Here is an 11273-nt window from a genome sequence, read left to right as displayed (position 1 = left end):
TCCGTGTCCAGAGCGACGTACAAAAGTGCTTTGAGTCTCAGTAATGAATAAATCTACACTGTACACTGGATTACACACTTAATATAAATCACACTACAACTATTTTTATAAAGCAAACGTGGAAAGTGTTAGTTGAAGTGTTTCAGGAAGATGAAGATCAACCATCACTTGTTGATAATCAGGGACTCTGCTGTTCAGACATCTAGGGGAAGTTCATTCCACCACCTCGGTGCCAGAACAGAGAAGAGCCTTGAAGTGTACTTACCTCTCATTCTGAGAGAAGGTGGTACCAGTGGAGCAGTGCTGGAGGATCTCAGACAGCGTGGTGTGATGAGGTCTCTGAGGTATGATGGTGCTGGTCCATTTTTGGCCTTGTAGGTGGACATCAGTGTTTTGAATCTGATATGTGCACTACTGGAAGCCAGTGAAAAGAGCGCAGCAGTGGGGTGGTGTGGGAGAACTTGGGCTGATTGAACACAAGTGCAGCTGCGTTTTGGATCATTTGCAGTGGACGGATAGCGTTCAGGGGAAAACCATTCCCATGCTGCTCCACAGATACCGAGGCTCCTGAGGGTAGACAAGAAAGTCTTGTGGTTGACCGTGTATGCACACCATACACACTATACACTTCACACACATTACATTATATACACACTGTACACTTTACACACACCTTACACATTATATACACACTGTTCACTTTACACACACCTTACACATTATATACACACTGTACACTTCACACACATTACATTATATACACACTACACTTTACACACACTATACACATTATATGCACACTGTACACTTCACACACATTACATTATATACACACTACACTTTACACACACTGTACACATTATATGCACACTGTACACTTCACACACATTACATTATATACACACTGTACACTTCACACACATTACATTTTATACACACTGTACACTTTACACACACCTTACACATTATATACACACTATACAGTTTACACACCTTACACACTGTACACTTTACACACCTTACACATTATATACACACTGTACACTTTACACACACCCTACACATTATATACACACTGTACACTTTACACACCTTACACATTATTTACACACTGTACACTTTACACACCTTACACATTATATACACACTATACAGTTTACACACCTTACACATTATATACACACTGTACACTTTACACACACCCTACACATTATATACACACTGTACACTTTACACACACCTTACACATTATATACACACTGTACATTTTACACACCCTACACATTATATACACACTGTACACTTTACACACCTTACACATTATATACACACTATACAGTTTACGCACCTTACACATTATATACACACTGTACACTTTACACACACCCTACACATTATATACACACTGTACACTTTACACACACCTTACACATTATATACACACTATACAGTTTACACACCTTACACATTATATACACACTGTACACTTTACACACCTTACACATTATATACACACTGTACACTTTACACACACCTTTCACATTATATACACACTGTACACTTTACACACACCTTACACATTATATACACACTGTACACTTTACACACCTTACACATTATATACACACTGTACACTTTACACACACCTTACACATTATATACACACTGTACATTTTACACACCCTACACATTATATACACACTGTACACTTTACACACCTTACACATTATATACACACTATACAGTTTACACACCTTACACATTATATACACACTGTACACTTTACACACACCCTACACATTATATACACACTGTACACTTTACACACCTTACACATTATATACACACTGTACACTTTACACACACCTTACACATTATATACACACTGTACACTTTACACACCTTACACATTATATACACACTGTACACTTTACACACCTTACACATTATATACACACTGTACACTTTACACACACCTTACACATTATATACACACTGTACACTTTACACACCTTACACATTATATACACACTGTACACTTTACACACCTTACACATTATATACACACTGTACACTTTACACACACCCTACACATTATATACACACTGTACACTTTACACACACCCTACACATTATATACACACTGTACACTTTACACACCTTACACATTATATACACACTGTACACTTTACACACACCCTACACATTATATACACACTATACAGTTTACACACCTTACACATTATATACACACTGTACACTTTACACACACCCTACACATTATATACACACTGTACACTTTACACACACCTTACACATTATATACACACTGTACATTTTACACACCCTACACATTATATACACACTGTACACTTTACACACACCTTACACATTATATACACACTATACAGTTTACACACCTTACACATTATATACACACTGTACACTTTACACACCTTACACATTATATACACACTGTACACTTTACACACACCCTACACATTATATACACACTGTACACTTTACACACACCTTACACATTATATATACACTGTACATTTTACACACCCTACACATTATATACACACTGTACACTTTACACACACCTTACACATTATATACACACTATACAGTTTACACACCTTACACATTATATACACACTGTACATTTTACACACCCTACACATTATATACACACTGTACACTTTACACACACCTTACACATTATATACACATTATGGTACCAGTGGAGCAGTGCTGGAGGATCTCAGACAGCGTGGTGTGATGAGGTCTCTGAGGTATGATGGTGCTGGTCCATTTTTGGCCTTGTAGGTGGACATCAGTGTTTTGAATCTGATATGTGCACTACTGGAAGCCAGTGAAAAGAGCGCAGCAGTGGGGTGGTGTGGGAGAACTTGGGCTGATTGAACACAAGTGCAGCTGCGTTTTGGATCATTTGCAGTGGACGGATAGCGTTCAGGGGAAAACCATTCCCATGCTGCTCCACAGATACCGAGGCTCCTGAGGGTAGACAAGAAAGTCTTGTGGTTGACCGTGTATGCACACCATACACACTATACACTTCACACACATTACATTATATACACACTGTACACTTTACACACACCTTACACATTATATACACACTGTTCACTTTACACACACCTTACACATTATATACACACTGTACACTTCACACACATTACATTATATACACACTACACTTTACACACACTGTACACATTATATGCACACTGTACACTTCACACACATTACATTATATACACACTACACTTTACACACACTGTACACATTATATGCACACTGTACACTTCACACACATTACATTATATACACACTGTACACTTCACACACATTACATTTTATACACACTGTACACTTTACACACACCTTACACATTATATACACACTATACAGTTTACACACCTTACACACTGTACACTTTACACACCTTACACATTATATACACACTGTACACTTTACACACACCCTACACATTATATACACACTGTACACTTTACACACCTTACACATTATTTACACACTGTACACTTTACACACCTTACACATTATATACACACTATACAGTTTACACACCTTACACATTATATACACACTGTACACTTTACACACCTTACACATTATATACACACTGTACACTTTACACACACCCTACACATTATATACACACTGTACACTTTACACACACCTTACACATTATATACACACTGTACATTTTACACACCCTACACATTATATACACACTGTACACTTTACACACCTTACACATTATATACACACTATACAGTTTACACACCTTACACACTGTACACTTTACACACCTTACACATTATATACACACTGTACACTTTACACACACCCTACACATTATATACACACTGTACACTTTACACACCTTACACATTATTTACACACTGTACACTTTACACACCTTACACATTATATACACACTATACAGTTTACACACCTTACACATTATATACACACTGTACACTTTACACACACCCTACACATTATATACACACTGTACACTTTACACACACCTTACACATTATATACACACTGTACATTTTACACACCCTACACATTATATACACACTGTACACTTTACACACCTTACACATTATATACACACTATACAGTTTACGCACCTTACACATTATATACACACTGTACACTTTACACACACCCTACACATTATATACACACTGTACACTTTACACACACCTTACACATTATATACACACTATACAGTTTACACACCTTACACATTATATACACACTGTACACTTTACACACCTTACACATTATATACACACTGTACACTTTACACACACCTTTCACATTATATACACACTGTACACTTTACACACACCTTACACATTATATACACACTGTACACTTTACACACCTTACACATTATATACACACTGTACACTTTACACACACCTTACACATTATATACACACTGTACATTTTACACACCCTACACATTATATACACACTGTACACTTTACACACCTTACACATTATATACACACTATACAGTTTACACACCTTACACATTATATACACACTGTACACTTTACACACACCCTACACATTATATACACACTGTACACTTTACACACCTTACACATTATATACACACTGTACACTTTACACACACCTTACACATTATATACACACTGTACACTTTACACACCTTACACATTATATACACACTGTACACTTTACACACCTTACACATTATATACACACTGTACACTTTACACACACCTTACACATTATATACACACTGTACACTTTACACACCTTACACATTATATACACACTGTACACTTTACACACCTTACACATTATATACACACTGTACACTTTACACACACCCTACACATTATATACACACTGTACACTTTACACACACCCTACACATTATATACACACTGTACACTTTACACACCTTACACATTATATACACACTGTACACTTTACACACACCCTACACATTATATACACACTATACAGTTTACACACCTTACACATTATATACACACTGTACACTTTACACACACCCTACACATTATATACACACTGTACACTTTACACACACCTTACACATTATATACACACTGTACATTTTACACACCCTACACATTATATACACACTGTACACTTTACACACACCTTACACATTATATACACACTATACAGTTTACACACCTTACACATTATATACACACTGTACACTTTACACACCTTACACATTATATACACACTGTACACTTTACACACACCCTACACATTATATACACACTGTACACTTTACACACACCTTACACATTATATATACACTGTACATTTTACACACCCTACACATTATATACACACTGTACACTTTACACACACCTTACACATTATATACACACTATACAGTTTACACACCTTACACATTATATACACACTGTACATTTTACACACCCTACACATTATATACACACTGTACACTTTACACACACCTTACACATTATATACACATTATGGTACCAGTGGAGCAGTGCTGGAGGATCTCAGACAGCGTGGTGTGATGAGGTCTCTGAGGTATGATGGTGCTGGTCCATTTTTGGCCTTGTAGGTGGACATCAGTGTTTTGAATCTGATATGTGCACTACTGGAAGCCAGTGAAAAGAGCGCAGCAGTGGGGTGGTGTGGGAGAACTTGGGCTGATTGAACACAAGTGCAGCTGCGTTTTGGATCATTTGCAGTGGACGGATAGCGTTCAGGGGAAAACCATTCCCATGCTGCTCCACAGATACCGAGGCTCCTGAGGGTAGACAAGAAAGTCTTGTGGTTGACCGTGTATGCACACCATACACACTATACACTTCACACACATTACATTATATACACACTGTACACTTTACACACACCTTACACATTATATACACACTGTTCACTTTACACACACCTTACACATTATATACACACTGTACACTTCACACACATTACATTATATACACACTACACTTTACACACACTATACACATTATATGCACACTGTACACTTCACACACATTACATTATATACACACTACACTTTACACACACTGTACACATTATATGCACACTGTACACTTCACACACATTACATTATATACACACTGTACACTTCACACACATTACATTTTATACACACTGTACACTTTACACACACCTTACACATTATATACACACTATACAGTTTACACACCTTACACACTGTACACTTTACACACCTTACACATTATATACACACTGTACACTTTACACACACCCTACACATTATATACACACTGTACACTTTACACACCTTACACATTATTTACACACTGTACACTTTACACACCTTACACATTATATACACACTGTACAGTTTACACACCTTACACATTATATACACACTGTACACTTTACACACCTTACACATTATATACACACTGTACACTTTACAGTTTGCACACCTTACACATTATATACACACTGTACACTTTACACACCTTACACATTATATACACACTGTACACTTTACACACACCCTACACATTATATACACACTGTACACTTTACACACACCTTACACATTATATATACACTGTACATTTTACACACCCTACACATTATATACACACTGTACACTTTACACACACCTTACACATTATATACACACTATACAGTTTACACACCTTACACATTATATACACACTGTACATTTTACACACCCTACACATTATATACACACTGTACACTTTACACACACCTTACACATTATATACACACTGTACACTTTACACACACCCTACACATTATATACACACTATACAGTTTACACACCTTACACATTATATACACACTGTACACTTTACACACCTTACACATTATATACACACTGTACACTTTACACACACCCTACACATTATATACACACTGTACACTTTACACACCTTACACATTATATACACACTGTACACTTTACACACACCCTACACATTATATACACACTGTACACTTTACACACCTTACACATTATATACACACTGTACACTTTACACACACCTTACACATTATATACACACTGTACATTTTACACACCCTACACATTATATACACACTGTACACTTTACACACACCTTACACATTATATACACACTGTACATTTTACACACCCTACACATTATATACACACTGTACACTTTACACACACCCTACACATTATATACACACTGTACACTTTACACACACCTTACACATTATATACACACTGTACACTTTACACACACCTTACACATTATATACACACTGTACATTTTACACACCCTACACATTATATACACACTGTACACTTTACACACACCTTACACGTTATATACACACTATACAGTTTACACACCTTACACGTTATATACACACTGTACACATTATATACACACTGTACACTTTACACACACCCTACACATTATATACACACTGTACACTTTACACACCTTACACATTATTTACACACTGTACACTTTACACACCTTACACATTATATACACACTATACAGTTTACACACCTTACACATTATATACACACTGTACACTTTACACACCTTACACATTATATACACACTGTACACTTTACACACACCCTACACATTATATACACACTGTACACTTTACACACACCTTACACATTATATACACACTGTACATTTTACACACCCTACACATTATATACACACTGTACACTTTACACACCTTACACATTATATACACACTATACAGTTTACGCACCTTACACATTATATACACACTGTACACTTTACACACACCCTACACATTATATACACACTGTACACTTTACACACACCTTACACATTATATACACACTATACAGTTTACACACCTTACACATTATATACACACTGTACACTTTACACACCTTACACATTATATACACACTGTACACTTTACACACACCTTACACATTATATACACACTGTACACTTTACACACACCTTACACATTATATACACACTGTACACTTTACACACCTTACACATTATATACACACTGTACACTTTACACACACCTTACACATTATATACACACTGTACATTTTACACACCCTACACATTATATACACACTGTACACTTTACACACCTTACACATTATATACACACTATACAGTTTACACACCTTACACATTATATACACACTGTACACTTTACACACACCCTACACATTATATACACACTGTACACTTTACACACCTTACACATTATATACACACTGTACACTTTACACACACCTTACACATTATATACACACTGTACACTTTACACACCTTACACATTATATACACACTGTACACTTTACACACCTTACACATTATATACACACTGTACACTTTACACACACCTTACACATTATATACACACTGTACACTTTACACACCTTACACATTATATACACACTGTACACTTTACACACCTTACACATTATATACACACTGTACACTTTACACACACCCTACACATTATATACACACTGTACACTTTACACACACCCTACACATTATATACACACTGTACACTTTACACACCTTACACATTATATACACACTGTACACTTTACACACACCCTACACATTATATACACACTATACAGTTTACACACCTTACACATTATATACACACTGTACACTTTACACACACCCTACACATTATATACACACTGTACACTTTACACACACCTTACACATTATATACACACTGTACATTTTACACACCCTACACATTATATACACACTGTACACTTTACACACACCTTACACATTATATACACACTATACAGTTTACACACCTTACACATTATATACACACTGTACACTTTACACACCTTACACATTATATACACACTGTACACTTTACACACACCCTACACATTATATACACACTGTACACTTTACACACACCTTACACATTATATATACACTGTACATTTTACACACCCTACACATTATATACACACTGTACACTTTACACACACCTTACACATTATATACACACTATACAGTTTACACACCTTACACATTATATACACACTGTACATTTTACACACCCTACACATTATATACACACTGTACACTTTACACACACCTTACACATTATATACACACTGTACACTTTACACACACCCTACACATTATATACACACTATACAGTTTACACACCTTACACATTATATACACACTGTACACTTTACACACCTTACACATTATATACACACTGTACACTTTACACACACCCTACACATTATATACACACTGTACACTTTACACACCTTACACATTATATACACACTGTACACTTTACACACACCCTACACATTATATACACACTGTACACTTTACACACCTTACACATTATATACACACTGTACACTTTACACACACCTTACACATTATATACACACTGTACATTTTACACACCCTACACATTATATACACACTGTACACTTTACACACACCTTACACATTATATACACACTGTACATTTTACACACCCTACACATTATATACACACTGTACACTTTACACACACCCTACACATTATATACACACTGTACACTTTACACACACCTTACACATTATATACACACTGTACACTTTACACACACCCTACACATTATATACACACTGTACACTTTACACACACCTTACACATTATATACACACTGTACATTTTACACACCCTACACATTATATACACACTGTACACTTTACACACACCTTACACGTTATATACACACTATACAGTTTACACACCTTACACGTTATATACACACTGTACACATTATATACACACTGTACACTTTACACACACCTTACACATTATATACACACTGTACACTTTACACACACTACACACATACACAATATACATACATTATACACTTTACACACACTACACACTATATACACACTATGCACTTTACACACACTACACACTATATACACACTATGCACTTTACACACACTACAGTACACCACATACGTGCCCAAACTTGCTTTAATGTTGAAGCAGTAAGATTAGTTTTACTGAAACTAAGGGTCCAAGTCCAACTGCTGAAAAACATCCCCATATCATAATCCTCCTTCACCAAACTTTACACTTAGCACAATGCAGTCAGACAAGAAGCGTTCTCTTTCACCCGCCGAACCCAGACTTGTCCATCGGTTTACCAGACAGTGACGTGATTCGTCACTCCAGAGAACACGTCTACACTGCTCTGGAGTCCAGTGGTCCCCAGCCCCCCGGGATGCAAAGAAAGAATACATAACTTACATTATTTCCATTTTGTTTCTTATCTGATTCTAAATGATGTCTATGATCTGTCTATGACTCATGATGCCTTGGTCACATGTCTTACCTCAATTCAATTCAATTCATGTTTATTTGTATTGCACTTTTAACAATGAACATTATCTGTGTAAAGCTGCTCTGAGATAATGTGGTGATTAAAAGTGATGATGTTCTTTATAAGTAAGTTTGTCCCTGATGAACAAGTCGGTGGAGACTGTGGTGAAGGAAAAACTTCCCGAGATGACATAAGGAGAAACCTTGAGAGGAACCAGACTCAAGAGGGAACCCATCCTCATCTGGGTTGCACCAAATGTCCATTTGAAGCAGATATACGATGTTGTGGGGTTCAGTGATGACGATCAGAAGCAAACTGTATCCTGAGTCAGCATAGCATAGCAGACTGTTGACATTAACTACAGTCCAATCCATCCTCAAAGCTCCCGTTCTACTCCGGAATTACATGGAACCACCCAAGGTGTTGATGAGAAACCGTCCCAAGCTGCACAGATTGGCCTCCAGTCGAAGAGAACATCATCCAGAGGCAGGACTGGACGAAGTGGGAAGATCCAGAGAGGGGAGAGGGGCAGGAACAGTGGTCACTGGAGCCTCAGGAGCATGTTTACCTCCATCCACTACCTTCTTAAAGGAGCTCCGGCCGCTAACACATAATACATTACTACTAAATTCAAACCCCCAAGCGAGCAAAATCAACAAACAACAACACAGTGGATTCACATTTATTATTATATTTAGAAAATACCAGTTTTTATGCTCGTATCATTTTATTTTGTTGTATTTATCCACCACACCTTAAAGACCGGTCGAGAAAATATTGTCCGATATTA

This window comes from Silurus aristotelis, assembly GCF_946808225.1.
Source record: "Silurus aristotelis genome assembly, chromosome: 21".
NCBI classification, from domain to species: Eukaryota; Metazoa; Chordata; class Actinopteri; order Siluriformes; family Siluridae; genus Silurus; species Silurus aristotelis.
Note: the sequence above shows the minus strand (reverse complement) of the source record.